The sequence below is a fragment of the Peromyscus eremicus genome, chromosome 10 (genome assembly GCF_949786415.1).
Source record: "Peromyscus eremicus chromosome 10, PerEre_H2_v1, whole genome shotgun sequence".
Lineage (NCBI taxonomy): Eukaryota > Metazoa > Chordata > Mammalia > Rodentia > Cricetidae > Peromyscus > Peromyscus eremicus.
The window spans coordinates 81592725-81611908 of NC_081426.1; the positions used below are offsets into that span (position 1 = coordinate 81592725).

The following is a 19184-nucleotide window of genomic DNA, read 5'->3' on the forward strand; positions in this document are numbered from 1 at the left end:
AGTAATGAAAATAAATAAATAAAAGTGGATTTGTGCTCTTGTAAAAAAAATACATTTCAAATTAATAGATTAACAATTTACCTCAATGTCTTAGAAAACAAGAACAAAATAAACCAAAATTAGTAGATGGAAAGAAATAATAAACATCAGGGCATAGGTTAATAAAATAGAAATGAAAAAAAAATCAATAAAACAAAAGTTAGTTTTTGGAAAGATATAGATTGGCAGACCATTAGCTATACTAAGCAAAAGATAGTGAGAGACAACCAAAATTAATAAAATTAGAAATTAAAGACATTACAACAAATGGCAATGAAATTAAGAGTATTATTAAGTTGCACTTTAAAAAACAGCCTGTATTTCTGGGACCATGGGGGAAGAGGGTGTGGAAAGACTGTAAAAGATAGAAATCAGGGAGAAACTCACAGCCCTGTGGCTGTCTGCACAATCCCACACAAGACAGAGTCAATCAACATTCTAGGATGAAATATGGAGGGGCTCACAAGCCTTCACCCCCAACTGAGGAGCTATTGACAATTGATGTCGTCTAGGAAAAGGAACCAGTTTTCTTAAAGAGCATAGCTCCTGGTAGATTGATTATGCTCCACGGATAGCCCTGTTGAGTATGTGGGCAGCACAAATTGGAATCCTTAGGCTATTATCAAAAAGAATACATGAAGTTGTGGGGAGGTGGGAGTAGATCTGGGAGGAGTGAAGAGGAGAAGTGGGAAGTGAATATGATAAAAATACATTGTATGCGTGTATGAAATTTTCAAAAAATGTAATAAAATAGTGTTTTTTAATGTAAAATCTATATTCCAACAAATCAGAAAATCTGGAAGAGATGCATAAATTTATAGACACATAAACATACATGGTCCACCAAAACTGAGTATGTAGACATCTTAAATAAACCTATAATTAGCAATAAGATTAAAACTATAATAAAAAGTCTCAGCTAAAAAATGTCCAGGCACATATGGATTCATTGCTGAATTCTACTGGACCTTTAAAAAGGAACTAAGACCAACGCTCCTGAAATCATTCCATAAAACATAAAGGGAAGGAATGTGACCAAACTCCTTTTATGAAGCCAGGATCACATTGATACCCAAACTAGGTAAGAACACAGCAAAAAAATTATAGATTGAGTTTGCCTGATGACCACAGGTTCAAATTTTTTCAGTGAAATACTTGCAAACTGAATTCAACAACACATTAGAAGACTATTTCATCATGACCAAAATGGCTTCATTTTAGGGTTGCAAAGAAGGAAGGTTCAACATGTACAAGTCAATAAATAAGGTAATACGGTGAATTTGAGGCCAGAAATGAGACAATTATCTCAATAGATGAAGGAGTGTCCTTTTATAAAGTCTATTACCACTTCTTGGTAAAAGCCCCAAAAGAACCTAGAAGTGGAGGAAACATACCTCATCACAATATACAGGCTAAATAAACATATAATCGATGCTACCCTCCACTTAAGAGAACATAAAGGCTGTCAGAAAACTCTGAGAACTGACAAATACTTTCAGTAAATAGCAGAACACAAACTCAATATTCAAAATTAGTAGCTTTCTTACATGACAGCAATGGATATTTTGAGAAAGAAACAAAGATAACACCATCCTCAATAGCTTTAAATATCTATGAATCAGCCTCATCAAGAAGTTGTAAGAGTTAACCTCATTGAAATATCTGCAATAAAAACTTTTAAAACTCTGAAGAAACTGAAGAAGACACTAAAAAGTGGGAAGATGTGCCAGGCTCATGGACTGACAAAATTAATATTGTGAAAATGTGTATATTTTCAAAAGCAATGTATTCAGCACCATCCCAACAAAATTCAAAATACATTATTCACAAAACTAGAAAAAGCAATCCCAATATTTATAGAAATGCAAATGATCCTGAATAGAGAAAGAAATGTGGGAAAAAAGACTGAAGGTGGAGATATCACTATACCTGATTTAAAATTATACTACAGAAGAATTGTGACAGAAACAGCATAATAGGGGCTCAAAACAGGCATATAGAGAGACCAGTTGCATAGAATCAAACTCCCAGAAATAAATCCATCCAACTACATCCACCGCATTTTCATGAAAGGAGCCAACAACAGATGATGAGAAAAGACCTTCAGCAAATGGTTCTGTGAAAACTGGATACCTGCATGAGAGGGTAATACTAGATCCATTTCTCTCACCTTGTACAGCGTCACACAGCGTCAGTTCAAAATGTCAGACCTGAAACTGTGAAGCTGCTTGGGGAAAATACTTCATTATATAGATATAGGTAAGGAAAGTCCTTTTGAAAAGGACTTTACAGCTCAGGAAATAATTCTAAGAATTGACAAATCAAGTCACATTAAATTAAAAAGCTTCTGTACAGAAAAAAAAAAAAAAACCAAAAACAAACCAACCAACCAAACAAAAAATACCAAAAAACAAAACAAAAACAAACAAAAAAAACCAATTGTGAAGCAACATCTCACAGATTGAAAGAAATCTTTGACAGTTAAACGTCTGATAGAGAACTAATACCTAGAATATATAAAGAACTGAAAAAATAAACACCCCAAACAACGCAATCAGTAAGTGAGCAAATAAAACAAAGAGATTGTTTTCAATAAATGAAATGCAAATGTTCAGTAAACACTTTCAAAACGTTCAACATTTTTAGTCATCGAGAAGTGTAAATCAAGACTTCCTGATTCCCATTTCACCCTTCAGGCTGTCAGCCATGTGGAAAATGAACAACAGATATTGGCGATGTTGAAGGTAAAAGGAAACTCTCATACACTATGGTGGGTGTGTAAACTATTCTGGCTCTATGGAAATCAGTGTGGAGATTTCTCAAAGATTTAAAAAAAAAAAAACCAACTGTATGTGCTATAGAACTCTGGAACTACATCTTAAAAAAATCCAAGTCAGCATACAACAGAGATGCCCATGATTATTGTGGCAATATTCACAATGACCAAGTTACGAAATCAGCCTAGGTATCTAATAACAGATAGTTTATGCACACAATAGAGTTTCATTCAGCCATGAAGAAGAATAAAATCGTACAATTTGCATGAAAACAGCTAGAACTAGAAGTCATCATATTAAATGAAATAAGCCAGAATCAGAATGACAAATATCACATTTTCTCTCATGTGTGGATCCTAGATTGTATGTGTACATACATACATTAACATGTAGGTCATGAAAGAATCAGGGTGGTTATTCAGGAAATAGAAGAGAACTAGTGAGGATAGGGAGGAGAGGGTGAGAAATGAGGATGTGCAGGTTGAGTCAGTGTAGTTAAAGTACATGATGTGTATAAAAATGTCTTTACAATGTCCATCATTATGTATGATGAATACATAACAATTAAAATAATATTACTAAAAATATTCCTGATTTTATTCTCTATTATACTTAATAATTTTAACTAGGATAATATCTAGTTGACCTAACTGTTTTAGATTTAGGTTTAAAGTATTTGAAAGTATATGTTTTTATTTCTATTCCGGTAGCAAGTTAAACTATTCAAAATCAAGTCACCATTATAAAAAAAAATTAACCAGTGGAAACTTGAATTTTGTACAAAACCAAACTGGGCAAAATTTTTTAAATTTATTATATTTCTTTATATAATTTATCAGTATCCAAAATGATACTTGAAATTCTATACTTTAACATCAAACATTTATAATACATATGTTTGTGTGTATATGTATTCATAGTTTGTAACAAAATTTTTGTAAGTACTTGAAGTCTTTTTAAAGCAGTTTCAATAAATCTGAGATATTATTTTTCTACAAAAATTATTTCATTTGAAGTTTTCAGGTAGATTATGATTTTCTGTAATATACTCTAGTACCATTGTAGAACGTTGTATATTATGTTACTTCCTCAGATACATCTTGAGTTAAGTGATTGATATGAATTTGGATTAATAAATACCCAATAATTACATGCATTTTATGTTTTTGCACCAGAGTCTCCCATTTCAGTACAAGCTGGTCTTGAACTCACGACAGTCCCCTGCCTTAGCCTCCGAGTGCTGGAATTACAGCTATGAGACAGCATGCCCAACTAACATCACATTTATTTATGCAAAGATTTCTTGAGAAATCTAAGGTTTCAGGATCCAAACAATCAAAAGTAAAGAATGCCATTTAATTTTAATTTGTGAAGGTCCCATTGGAATACAGAAAATACATACAGTACAGGTATATATTTTCTTTCTTTTTACTTAGAATAAACCTCATTAAAAGCTACCTAACCCACAAAAGTATCTCTTTCCCTACCCTCCATTGCACCCCCCCCCATCCCCAGTTTACTCATGGAGATCTCATCTATTTCTCCTTCCCAGGGGGATCCATCCATCCCTCTTAGGGTCTTCCTTGTTAGCTAGCTTCTCTGGAGCTGTGGGTTGTAGTCTGGTTATCCTTTGCATTATATCTAGTATCTACTTATGAGTGAGTACATACTATGTTTGTCCTTCTGAGTCTGGGTTACTTTACTCAGGATGATATCTTCTAGTTCCATCCATTTTCCTGCAGATTTCATGATGTCATTGTTTCTTTACTGCTGAGTAATACTCCATTGTGTATATGTGCCCCATTTTCTTTACCCACTCTTCGGTTGAGGGGCATTAGGTTGTTTCCAAGTTCTGGCTATTACAAACAATGCTGATATGAACATAGTTAAACGTGTGTCCTTGTGGTATGATTGAGCATTCCTTGGGTATATGCCCAAGAGTGGTATAGCTGGATCTCGAGGAAGATTGATTCCCAATTTTCTGAGAAACCACCACACTGATTTCCAAAGTGGCTGCACAAGTTTGCACTCCCACCAACAGTGAAGGAGTGTTCCCCTTGCTCCACATCTTCTCCAACATAAGCTATTATCAATGTTTTTGATCTTAGCCATTCTGATAGGTGTGTAAGATGGTATCTCAGAGTCAGCCTTGATGCAGGGGGAGGGGCTTTGACCTGCCTCTACTGAATGTACCAGGCTCTGCTGACTCCCCATGGGAGGCCTTACCTTGTTGGAAGAGGGAATGGGGGTGTGGGTTGCAGGGGAAGGCTGGAGGGGCGGGAGGAGGGAGGAGAGAGATCTGTGATTGGCACATAAAATAAATAAAAAATTCCTTAATTAAAAAAATTACATCTTTCTGGAGAGTTTGCTTTCTCTAAGAATTAGTCCAACATGGATCCAGTAAACTTTATTTCTAATACATGACTCTTAAAAGCACATAGAAAACACGCCGGGCGGTGGTGGCGCACGCCTTTAATCCCAGCACTCGGGAGGCAGAGGCAGGCGGATCTCTGTGAGTTCGAGGCCAGCCTGGTCTCCAAAGCGAGTTCCAGGAAAGGCGCAAAGCTACACAGAGAAACCCTGTCTCGAAAAACCGAAAAACCAAAAAAAAAAAAAAAAAACAAAGCACATAGAAAACCAACATTTATAATTTCTATCTTTATTGTCTGTATACTCATATCTAATTCTAAATGATCTTGATTCATTATGATAAAATTAAAATGAGATAACTTTGGCATTCACATAAATAATATAATTTTTATTTTATAAGACTCTTACAGAAGCAGGTTTAGAGGATTGTGGAGAATATAGTGTCCCATACATTCTTCACTTTGCTGCCTCTAATGTTTCTATCTTTCAAACCACAGTCCATTTACCCCAACTACTATGTAACATTAGTGCTACGAACTAAAATACAGTCCTTTCTCTGGATAGCATAGGATTGGCATTCCGATTATTTCATTTAATTTTATGTTTCTGTGAGTTCTTCTAGTGTCTTTTCTCATTTCTGTCTTTGATGACTTTCCCTGGTTAATAGGATTTAATCAGGCATTTTTTTTTAGAATATTGCTTTTGGTTTGTCTGATGTATTTTCATGAGGGTTGTACTGATTAGTTTTTGTCAACAAACCTAGGGTACCTGGAAAAAAGGCATCTTGATTGAGGAATTGCCATCAGATTAGCCTATGGACATGTCTGTGGGGCATTTTCTTGGTTGACAATTGATGTAGGAGGTCCTGTAACACTGTGAGTAGTGCCACTCCTGGCATGTAGTTCTGGGTTCAAAAAGAAAGTTGGCTGAGAAGGAAGCAAGCCAAGAGCAGCCTTTCTCTGTGGTTTCTGTTTCAAGCTTCTGCCTTGAGTTTCTTCTTTGGCTTCCCTCAGTGATGGACTGTTACCTGGAATTGTAAGCTAAAATAAACCCTTTTCTTGCCAAGTTGGTTTTGGTCATGGTATTTATCACAACAGAGAGCTTCCTAAAACAGTCACCAAAGAGATCCAATGTAAGCCGTAATGAGAGAGCATTTCACTAACAGATTGTCGATGACAATTCTAATGGCACTGAGTTTTGGTGAGGACTTGGAGAAATGGATGGCTGGAGCAATGGATGTGCATATAACCACCGTGGAAAACAGCGTGATACCCAGGTGAAGATACGCACAACTCATCCCAGTATTAGTGTTTCTCGGTGTCATCTTAGAGAGAGCCATTGTGAACCATGCACATAAGGAGTCACATAAAGATATTTATGAGAGAGACACTGTTGCTAAAAGCAAATATGTAAGAACAACTGTGGTCTGTTCCTAGCCAGATCAATAAAAACTGCCAGGATGCAGAGTTAAAATAAAACACTTCTCTAATTACATTTTTATGGATACCTTTAAGACATACTTTTGCGGAAAACAGACACAGCATTTTACATTCAGTACAATGCTATATGTGTGAGTGTTAATTCACTGGCCCTGTTGAAACAAACATGTACAGTAGAAAGAATTAACGAGAATGGCATTTACAGATGCAAGAGTTGGGCAGTGAAATGGGGAAATAGGGCTGGTGAATGGGACTCTGGTGACTATATATATATATGCATATATTTATTATATATAATATATGTTTTAATTATAGAAATACTTGACACACTTATAATGAAACATTACTTCAGTTTTAATCTCACAGGTGACTATTTGATACATATATTTTACTTTTTGTTTCAAAGATTTTATAAATAAATGTCGAAAGGGTTTAGTCTGCAGGATTTTTTTCTCTTAATGGGGAAAAAAAGGGAATTTTATAATTTCTCCATCAAAATTCCTTTGAACTATTTTATCTTTTATTTTGCCAAGCTTCCTTCTTCCTTGTTATGGGTATTAGTAACTACAAACCATATTTACTTTTGTGGTTTTTTTCTGAAAAAGAAAATCTGGCTTATTTACATAAAACACAATATTAACCTAGATTCTGAGCTGGAGGGTCTAAGAGGAAGTTACTGTTTGCTTTGGCACAGCTGAAGCAAGAAGGCACGCACTTGGTGTTGACACCACTTCTGGTAAAATGCCATTGGGGTCACTGGACCAAGCGTTCCTTGGTGATGCCTGCATTGTGGGTCTTGGAGTGGATCCCCAGCCCACAAGGCTCAGTGCAGAGTTTTGCAGAACACAGGAAGGAGCAGTTTGAGAAGATACTTGCTGTGGGCCCTGGATTGTATAAATCTGTAGTACTTAACATACTGTGTTTATTTGTTTTCAAATATGCTCCCAAATATTGACTTTAAATGGCCACCTCAGTATTTATGCACCAAGGAAGGTCAGCTCTGGTTGCTACTGGTGGGTTCCTGTATGTTAATGTTATTTTTTTTTTAATTTATGTTGTAAGTTTATGTTTTATATTTTTTTCTATCAGATAAAATTGTCAATGCATACTGTGGGTAGAAGGTAAGGCCTTCTCTGTACACATAAATGGAATGATTTCTATGTTCTGCACAGTGTCTCATATCTTTCCTGGCATTGATATGAAAATCATGACAATTTTATTTAAAAATATGTGATTTTTCGCATGTGAAAAATGACATCTAACTTAAATTACTTAAAGGATTTGTAAACCAAAGAAATGCTTCCTAAAATTATTATTCAAGATGAAATATGATATTTGATGAAAATTTTCGATATAGAAATTGAGGGTAGGAACATATATTTTAACTATGGTTCCATAAAAATTGCTGGGCGGTGGTGGCACACACCTTTAATCCCAGCACTTCAAAGGCAAAGGCAAGTGGATCTCTATGAGTTTGAGGCCAGCCTGCTCTACAAATAGAGTTCCAGGATAGTCAGAGCTGTTACACAGAGAAACCCTGTCTCAAACAAACAAACAAACAAAAAAGTTCCATAAAATTAAAAAAAAAAAAAACGGGAAAATGCTTAGAACAAATGGGTCACATGAGATGAAACTCACAATTCAAAATTAAAATGATATATAAATGGAATATGTATTAAAATAAATGTCAGTGGGCAATGTAGGGCCAATGTATAAACTGTTTGTAACAGGCATACATAAACCATTCAAATAATAATTACACAAACAATTCAACATTAAAATAGGGAAAATAAAACACACAAAAACTGGTGTAGCTACATTAATATTGGACAAAACATATTACATTTCAGCATGTATAAAATACAGTCATTTCATAAGGAAAAATTTTAATTTGCTAAGAAAATACAATTCAAAATTGGTGAATGTTCAGTAATATATCTTAATATATATTTTGCTAAAATTAAACAAATTTGCACAATAAATAAATTCACCTAAAGGAAGATTTTTAACATACTTCTCTCAAGAGTTGATAAATCCAGTTCCTTCTCAGGAAAAATACAGAATAAAATGTAAATAAAACAACTTATAAAAATAAAAATACAATGAATATATTTGAAAGGTTTTAATGAAGTCTTTAAAAGTTGAATGTAGATGGTGTTATTTGCTCTAATACTTTGTGAAATACCCAAAAGATAGTACATATGATTGTATTTGACAATTTGTCTCTGATCATAAGAGACACATCAAAACCATACTATGTGGTTCATAAAACAAGCCACAATTTAACTAAATGTGTGTTACGTCAAAACAAAAAAAAAAATTGCCTTTGAAGAATATTTTAAGGTTAAGTAAAAAAAAAATCAGCAATGACTAAATTGTTTCTCATATGTTTTCCCATATTAACCATTGCCTACATTTTAAATTTTTGAATTTTATGTTTTAATTATGTACAACAATAAGCATTTTAAAAATCTTCATTTTTTTCTGATTAATGCTTATAAACTTTGTCATTTATCTTCAAATCAGTACAAGATAGCAAAGCTTTAAATTATTTTATTAAAATGATATCATCTAAAAGGTAGTAGTCATCTTTAACATTTTTCATTCAACCTCACCAAAATGAAAATTCCCAGTGGGATTGGGGTCAGGTTGCCTCAGAGTCAGCAGATAATGAAGCACATTGGCAAAGACTGGCCCTATTTTATGGATCACTGGGAGAATGCATCAGCTGAGAATACCAGATGAAAGCATTCAAAGTCCTTTGTCTAGTCTGCTTTGTAAAATATGTAATATGCTATTATCATAGCTATTCTACTGTGTAACAGAACACCAGGACATACTTTTCAATGTGACCACAGCTCAGTACATATGGACCAGTCTTTCCCCATCACAGCTCCTGCACACTCCAGCCTCTGGTATTACACCATTCTACACTCAGCTTCTATGATGAGATCAGTTCTTTAAGATTCCACATGAGCAGCTGGGTGGTGGTGGCACACACCTTTAATCCCAGCACTCGGGAGGCAGAGCCAGGCGGATCTCTGTGAGTTTGAGGCCAGCCTGGTCTACAGAGTGAGATCCAGGACAGGCACCAAAACTACACAGAGAAACCCTGTCTCGAAAAACAAAAAAATGATTCCACATGAGTGAGGTTATATCATATTTGTCCTCTTGTGTCTGGTTTGTTTCTTCCAGTACTGTAAACTTTAGTTCTGTCTATCGTTGTCACAAATGGCAAGATTTCATTTTGTAAATCTGAGTAGAGGTCTAGGGTGTATGGTTTGCTCCTCTGTGTAGCTTCTTTCCACATCATGTGTGTGAAATGTGTTCCTATTTGTGCAGCAGCCTATTCCTCTTAGTTGATGAGTGGTGTTCCCTATCACAAGAATATAATCTCACCTCTTCTGTGTTCCTGGTGCTAGCTTTTGGTTATCTCGATACGTGCTGTATTGTGGACATACACTTTCATGTCTCTTAGATCAATACCTAGGAAGCAATCATTGAGTCAAGTAACTGCAGTGAATTTCATAAGAACTTGACAAGCTGTTTCCTGAAGTGATTATCAATTCATATTTGTTGAAGCAACAGATGAGGATTCCATGTTTCTCATCTTTCTGGTACTTGTATTATCCATATTTCAAGTTTTAGTTTTTGTTGTCTCACTGAAGTTTTAATTTGTGACTCTCTCTCGATAAATAATGTTGAAAATATGATTTTTTGTGTGTGTCAATAAATAATGCTGAAAAATTGTGTGTGTGTTTGTCCATTTATGTACTTTCCACAATGGACTCAAAGATGTCCTCTACTTTTCATTGAGTGGACTTCCTTTTTAATCCACCTTTACAAGTTCTCACATATTTTGTCAGATGTGTGTATTACACTTAATTTCTCATGGTCTGTGACTAACCTTTTAATTTTCTTGGCACTGTTTGAAAATCAGCAGTTTTCAATTTTGATGAAATCTATCTTTTTCTATATTTTTTCATTTATAATTAGTCCTTTTACTGTCTCATCTAAATAGAAATTTTATGTATCACAAAGTCACAGAAACCTTTTGTATTTTCTCCAATGAATTTGATAATATCATTTTTATGTTTAAGATACAATATATTCTGTGTTAACTTGATGTTTGATGTGTATTTTGTTCCTTGGGGACATCCAGTCAGTCTAGCACCGTTTATTGATGAGCCTATCATTTTCCTGTAAGACTACTTTGACACCTTTGTAGAAAACCATCTGTGTGTGTCTTAACAGTTACTGATTAAGAACTCAGCCCCTGCAATTAGACTCCCCAAGATTAAATTCTGGCTCAACCATTTATTGTATGGTAACCTTGGGTAACTTAGTTAACTCCTGGAAACCCAAGAGTACTCATTCTAGCTCAAACACAAGCAACTTGAGAAGCTAATTTTATACCTGAGGAGCATGACTGGCCTAAGGTTGCACATGCAGGCTAGTGGCTTAACTGCCATTGGAACTCAAGTCCTTTTTTTTTCTTGTAATTTACTGTACTCAAGTATATGTGCAGTTTGAAAAAGTTATGACTCTCAAATTCTTTCCATAGATTTGGGGGATGTTTTCATTTTATTACAATGATTTTTCACATGCTTACATGTTTAGAAAGGCATGATTCTTAGCAAGGTACTTATGGGTACATCATAATAATATTTTTTTTTTGTGACTCCTATAAGAGCATTTATAACCAAACTCCCCCCTAGAATCCATTCAAAATTCTTAGAACAGAATTCTTAGTTTTAAAATATTAATTTTAAGCATCATTCCGTTCCCTCCCCCTTTAGTCTGTTGCAACTGTGTGTGTGCATATTATCATTTTCTAATAGTTTAAGTTTAGACCAGATAAATCTGTTGAAGTTATAATTGGTGCAGAATAGCTACAGTCAGCCTTTTAAAATCTGTGAGCAGAGTGGGGCACGGTGACACATTCCTGTAATTCCTACACTCAGAAAGCTGAGATGCGAGGACAGTAAGGTCGAGACCAGTCATCTACGTACGCAATACGCTGCCTCAAGAAAGTCCTTCAGTAAATGTGGCCCGCTCCTCCCTCTGGGATTATCTGCCAAATTAAAAACTGGAGGTCAGAGAAGTTCACTCTGAGACAAGCAGACAGAGACTCTTTGCCACTGGGATTCATCTCTTTATCAAATCTCCACTTGCAGATTAACAAAATGCTTCATTAAAGCTGAAGTACAGAGTTGTCATTTTGCCCTGATCATAAACAATTGTTCGTGGCATTGGCACGCTCACTGTGAAACTGAAAGTTCACTTACTAAACATGTAAGCATGTGAAAAATCATTGTAATAAAATGAAACCTTAAGCGAGTTTGGTTTGTAAGAGGCTAAGGGCATGTTGTATTTGAAGTCTCCACTTCTCTTTTCTTTGAAAAGTACAAATCCAGAGCTGTAAGCTGAGTCCAATCTAATTTAAATATGTCCCACTTTTGAAGACATGGCGTCACAGAGGCAATCATCTGCCTCTATTAACAGAACAAAACATGTAGTCTGTTCAATGTGAACAAGAATTTAGTGTAGAGAGCCATGCACGGCCGCGCCTCAAAGATGGTGCCAGCGTCCGGCTTCCGCCTTCCTGATGGCAGGTGTTCTCTGGGATAAACAACTCCTTATTTGGCTAAGGCTAGGATCTGGCTTGCTTCTGCGCACCTGGACCTAATCTGGCTTGCTTGCGTATGTCTGACCCTATCGGCATTGTCCACGTGACACTACGGGGTTGATTGCCCAGTGGCAATAAAGGGCGTAGGCTGGCTTTCCCCAGGGTCAGAAGATGGCTTTCCCCGGGGTCAGAAGATTGTCTCAAGGTTCCTGAATAAACTGCTTGGAGAAGAGCCTGGTGTTGTGTCTTCCTTGCTGGTCGAGGCGGATGCGACAATTTAGTTGGTATCTGTAAGTTTTCTTTTGCAGGCCTCTCTCTGTGATTCTCTGCTGAGACTGTCAAACTGGCTTATCGGCACTTGCGACTCCTTTTTTACATTGTCTCCATGTACAAACTGCCTTCACTGTTTCCCTTAATGTAGTGGAAGCACAGTGAGACAGCTTTTAAAGCTACTGAATCCAAAGAGAACAAATACATCCAGGAAATAGTGTCGAAGAAACAGTTTTGGTTGTAAGGTCTTGTATTATTCTCTGGACACACTGGCTGAGATTTGTACTTCCTCAAATAAAGACTTTCAAAGAAAATTGTCGCCTGTGACCTGACATCTAGATGCTTCCAAGGCATTTTGGCTTCTGAGTATGAACAGCCCCACCAGGAGTCCACAAAATGAGCTCCCACTTAGCTTAAGAAATAACTGAATACTATGGGCACCAACAGAGGCTTTAGCTTTATTCAGACCCAGTGCCTCCTACTAATAACTAATTTTTATCTGATCTCACATAACAACTACATAGTCACAATGTCCAAAGGGCTTACTACAGATAGACACAACCATGTACCTGTCTGTCATTACGCTATGCTAGGCCAAACAGTGAGCAGATGCATTAGAAGTGGGCCTGAGTGCACAGTCAATTGATCTTTGATGAGATGATCAAGAATGCAAATGAAGAAATGAAAGTCCTATTCAGTAAATGGTGCAGGAAAAATGATACCCATGTGCAAAAGAATGAAACTGGCATTTTATCTTAAACCATACAAAAAAGATTTCAACTCAAAATGAATTAAATATTTAAGTGGAAGACTGGAAAAAATTCCTTGACACTTGACTTATCAATATTATTTTTTTTTGGTATGGAATACTAAAAGCACATTCAACAAAAGAAAAAGTAGTCAAGTTACTTCCAATTAAAATGTCTTTGTACCACAGGAGAAATCATCTACAAAATGCAATGACAGAGGTGGGTAAAAAGAGTAGAGGAGGAACCCAAAGACTCTACAGTCCCTTAAAGAATTTAATTAACCCACACAATAATGGTATATTTGGTAATAAGACTGGAAAATGTTTATGACACAAGGCAGTATAGATAGCTTTCAAGGCACTCTGCTGGTAGGAGCCGGAATTTTTTTCAATATAGGCATCATAAATTTTCCACTAGCAGGAATGTCATAGTCCCAGGCTCCCCTTCCTCAAATTCCCTACCTACTGTTTGGTATGTGAAACTCTTTTGCAGGGAGAACTGCTCTTCATTTCTCATTAGACATCTGGATAAAACAATGGCTTTATTGCCCAGCCAGAATACAGTATTACAGTAGGAGATGCAGTAGGAGCTGATAATCATTCCAAAGAAAAAAATCCGTCAAAAATGGGGAAGTCTTGGAAGGGAAATGGACTGATTTGGTGAAGAGGAAGACATAGTTTCTTCTCTCACAGGTGAATCTTGGCCCAGACGTGTGCATTAACCTCTGTATCTACTGCTCCCTGTTTTTGTTAAAAACTCTAGAATTCTGTTCTTAACACAAGAATAGGTATCTAACAGCCCATATTGTATCATGATAAAAATTATCTGCATTTCAAAAGACAAACTAATTTCACACATCCATTGTCCTGGGTGCGGTAAGACAATGAGCAGACTGAATAACCAGGTGTGGCTTTGAGTTCAGAGCTTACAGGAAAATGAGTTCCCTAAGTGACAATGCCTTCCCTATGGTAATTCCCAGAATAGAGTTCTGGGAACTATTTCTTGGAGGCATTCTTTCATTTTCTCTCTGACTACTCAGGACGTTCAGCTGTCATTTCTGGCACCTCTGATGGTGTCACCTCTGCACATCTTTTACTGCCAGTACGATAAATAATCACATTGTTGAAAGAACAGAGGCGGAAGAGGAAACGTTTTGTGGAAATCCCTAGAATATCTTTCCTTTCCTTTCCTTCATTTGCATTCGTAGAAGTGAGACCAAAGAGCATGTTTCTTCCAAATCAAGACAGTTTTTTTTTAATATGATGAAGATTATGTTAACTAGGAGAAGCTCAGGAGAATCACAAGCAGTGAGGCAGAACTTGCTGTAGAAATGCCTGCATTTGTCTGTCCTGAAAGGAAGTAATCTAAACCCAAAAGACAAACACCATATGACTTTATGGATATGTGGACTCAAATACAGTCAAGAACCATTGTTTTCACTCTATACCATACTGTTGCTTTAAAACACAGGAGTTTTGAAAACATAATTAACAAAAGAGTATATTTTCACAGTCTCAGATCCAGTCTGATCCTTCTGCAATCCAGGAAAATCAGCTGTGCAGTCAACTTATCCCCCAAAAGGCACTAAGACCTTTACAAGAATTTTCCAACCCCAGATACATTTAAGGGAACATTAGGATCCGACTGTGTCTCTGCTTTGTCTTCTCCGTTTTTTGAGAATGAATTGTAGGAACCTAAGTGGGTGGAAGCAGGTGGTTTTGGCAAGCGAAGAGTGGTGATGGTTACCTTAGCTGCCAACAATAACACCCGGGGTCACGTCCCTGCTGCTGTGAAAGTCCCCGAGGAGATCACCAACCCTCCTTCTCAGCAAGAAGTTCAGCCAAGGGCTTCGCCAAATTTTGAGAAGCAAGGTAAGGAGGCCCTAGTCCACAGACATTGCCGTGAGTGAGAGCATAACTCATTGCAACTAGACAGGACCAGGCATCCAGCTCTAAAGCTTCTGGACCGGGAACAGGAGAAGCACAGACCGGGTTTAGTTTCAGGTGCAGCTGACAGGTGTCCTGGTTATGGATTGGTGGGAGCTTCCATCTCCCTGCCTTTGAATATTGTCCCACTCAACTGAATTGATCCATTATTCCTTCCTTTTGAAAAAAAAATATAAATGAAAAGACTAGAAACAATGATTTTAAGAACAGATTAAAAAATGCTCAAGGAGTAAGAAAGAAGTATCCACGTATGGAGATAAGATGTCAATCTATTAATTTTGATACCATTTAAATTTTCAGAGGATAAGAAGAAATAATGATTGTTGTTGTACTGTCGTTCTTAGGGAGGTTTTGATTTCTAAAGTTCTTCTCCAGAAATAATTCAACTTAGAGTAACATTTGCTTTGCTGAGCTTAATGTTAGTTTCATTTAGCACTTATAAATGAAGACATCACATTATCTATGTGAATTATGATAAACATTCATAAAAGTTATGCAAAACCTCTTGGTTTTCAAATATGAGGTTGAAAAGCTCACAAAATTTTGCACTATGAGCTGTGATAGTGCAGGCTCACCTTACCTCAGGTGTTGGTTCCTACACGTGTTGTCTTTGACACCTCTGGTCGCAGTCTGCAGGGACTTTGGGTTTGATCTGACTGGGGATGAAGGATTGGCAGACATGTGTACAGAAAACTCAGGATCTGGTGGACTATGTGCTCTGATGGAGGTGCATTAGCAGCCTAGAAACTTAGCAATATTTTTTCTTTTCTTTTTTGAGATTACAATATAATTATATCATTTCCTCTTCTCTTTCCTCTTTCTAAACCCTCCCATACAGCCCTCCTTGCTCTCTTTCAAATTTGTGGCCTTTTTAAAATAGTAATTATTGCTATATACATATATGGATATATATTTAAATATATAAATACCCCCAGTTCAGTCTGTATACTTGTATATATGTTTTTAGGGCTGACTGGGTGGTGTTGGATAACCAGTTGGTGTGCTCTTCCCTGGGGAAGACTATTTCTCCCATTCTCAGCATTCCTCAGGAGCCTATAGTTCTTTATGTGGGGTTGAGGCCTCATGGTCTTTTCCCCAACCATTTTAGCATGTCAATTGTTGTCCTTGTTCAGTCCACATTTAGACAGCTATATTGGAGAGACTCCATGGACATGGCTGGTTAGCTAAGCTTCATAAGGGGCTTTCTTGGGGTGGGGATCTCAAGTCATCTGGGAGGAAGAAGCTGTGGTTGATAATTTCTGCACACACTACCAGTATCTGCACTTAGATCAGGAGAGGGCCCTGCCATTCCTCTAAGCTGACCAGGGGAGGGCCTTGCCATTCCTATGGGTCTGAGCCATTGGGGTTCTGACATGTCTATGCTCATGATAACAATACACATTCACCCAAGACTTAATCCACTCCCTACACCCTCTTTTTCACAAAATAGTATTTTAGTACTAATATGAAGTCCAAACACTTGACAAAGATCCCAGGGATAAAATGGGTAGCAAGTAGATTTTTGCTCTTGAGGAGACTATAGTCTAATGAGACAATTAATAGCTAACACATTCTCTTCTAGTTCTCTCTATTTTTCCCTTTTCCTCCACATCTCCCTCCCTATATGTACACATACACACATATAGAGAGGTGGAGAAAAAGAGAAATTACAAGGTAAATATGTTGTCTCTTTAGTAAATATATAAACTAGAGGTTTTGAGATACTTAATACATCTATTATGTAATTCATTCTGATATTTTTCTATATAATTCTATATTATTTCCCTTATAAAACTCTACTCTTAACTTTCTATGTGTATTTCAAAATCCATTACCTTCGGGATAACTGGTCTAGTCAGAAAAGTCTGAGAAGTCTCCTTTAAGGAAGTGGTGGTAGAGCTGAGGTTGACGATGAGTAAGAGATAACTGGGTGAAAGATCACAGAAAACCGATTTCCTATCAGAGGTGTAGGAAAGGAAAATCCTGGATACACGTGTCAGTTAGCATTACCTGGGATGGTATATGTGAGTTGGGGCTGGATAAGGACGACACCAATCGACACTCTAACATGGGAGGGCATCTCATGGGGCCTCAACCCTAGATAAAGAATTACAGGCAACTAAGGAACGCCCAGAGCAGAAGAAATAGTCATCTCTAGGGAAGAATCCTCAGGTGGTTATCCAATAACAAGTGGTCAGCCCTAAGTACACATATAAGTAATGTGATACAGACTGAATAGGTTGTATTTATATTTTTAGGAACACACACACACACACACACACCAACAAAGAAATAGAGGCTATACATTTGAGAGAAACCAAGTAGGAGGCTACATGGGAAAGGCTGGAGGAAGAAAAGGGAAAGAGAAAAATTATATAATTATATTTTAATTTTAAAGAGTATGTGAACTAATGATGTAAAACTTGAAGATAAGGATGGATGAAATCAGGACCCATAGGGAGCTGATTAATTCATCTTGGGAAGGAAAACTGTGTCTTGAGTTTGTTTATATGGTAGAGGACATGGGAAAAAAGTTTTTTTCTCAAGTTTAAAACAACTGACCTGAACATATTTCAGTTTCTAAATAGCCAGTTACCTAGGAAAGCCAATTTCATTGATTCCTGAGCCCTTTTCTCAAAAACTTTTAGCTAATGAGTTATGGCAGAGCTCTGGTGTGTACACATGTTTTAAAGCTTCAAGGGATTTCTGGTGTTCAGCTAAAGTAGGAGAATGTTTTTTGTTCTTCTATAGTCACTCCCATAAATGACCCACTTCAGTACTTAGAATGTAAAACTGCCCATTTAAAGATGCCTCCCCATAATTCTCTGCTGAATGACAGACATAGTTCTGCATTAAAGTATTTGTTCCATGTCTTTGGTTGGCTTTTCTAATATGGATTCCTATCATTTGTAGGATCAAAATCCCCAGCATTCCCCATCCATTGTCTTCTTGGGTTTCCTTGTCTCAGTACTGGAAGCTTCATGCTTGTGCTTATCCTGGCTAATCTCAGAGTCACCCAAACTGCATCATGTATGTTATGCCTCACACCTAACTCATCAGGAAGTCCTGTCAGCTACTTCTTCTTACGACGTTCCGTGTCCCCACAACCTCTCACCAGCTCCACTGATGATGGAGACCAAGGAATGATCATCTTGGACTTGGGTGATTGCAACAGGCTTCACCTGGATCTTAATCTTCCTTTGTCTTTTTTATTGTATTTATATATGGTATGTGAAAACTTTTTAAAAAAGATTATTTTACTTTTCCATTTAAAGATCCTACATATGGGAAAATCCAAAATTTTCATTCTACTCCATAAGGCATCAGTTGACATCTCTGACCACTGTAACACTGCTTGGCCACACTGATTTTTACATTTTTTCATTGTTAAAAATATTTATTTGTACAGTTTATTGTAAGTCAGTACAGACTCCACTCTGCCACAGATGTGTTGAAACGATGTCTTTCTTATCCAGCCAGAGCACACACCTTCCATGTTGGGTTGCTTCCAAATCCAGATGACCAAACAGTCCTTTATCCCCAAAGTAGGCTTAAAACTGATGGCTCAGGCATTCCAGGATCTGCACCCCTCATAAATCCCAGGTAAATCATGAGAGGAATAAAGCCCTAGCGGATAGCAAACTGGCTGCCCTTGAAGAGCTGCTGTAGCCTCTGTTTGGTTTCTTTGCTCAGCTTCACCATGGTGACGACGGACCCGTGGAACCTGGAGACCCCACCAATTTTTAGATTATACAGAGAAAATTCCTTCATTGGGATATTCACACCAGCTGCTCTTTTCACTGGAGCAACTTTTCTAGAGTCCCTTGATTTCTTCTTTATATCTTTTAGGTTTTTGTTCAAAGACCATTGTATTGGAGTCCATCTCAGAGCACTGTATACAAATATGTGTACACACACACACACACACACACACACACACACACACATACACCCTGCCTTTCATC

General features: G+C 37.0%; 1 pseudogene; it reads right to left on the minus strand.

The window, feature by feature from the left end:
* Window positions 1–18633: 18633 nt before the first annotated feature.
* LOC131921049 (mitochondrial import receptor subunit TOM7 homolog) lies at window positions 18634–18921 on the minus strand (annotated as a pseudogene).
* Between the last annotated feature and the right edge of the window lie 263 nt (window positions 18922–19184).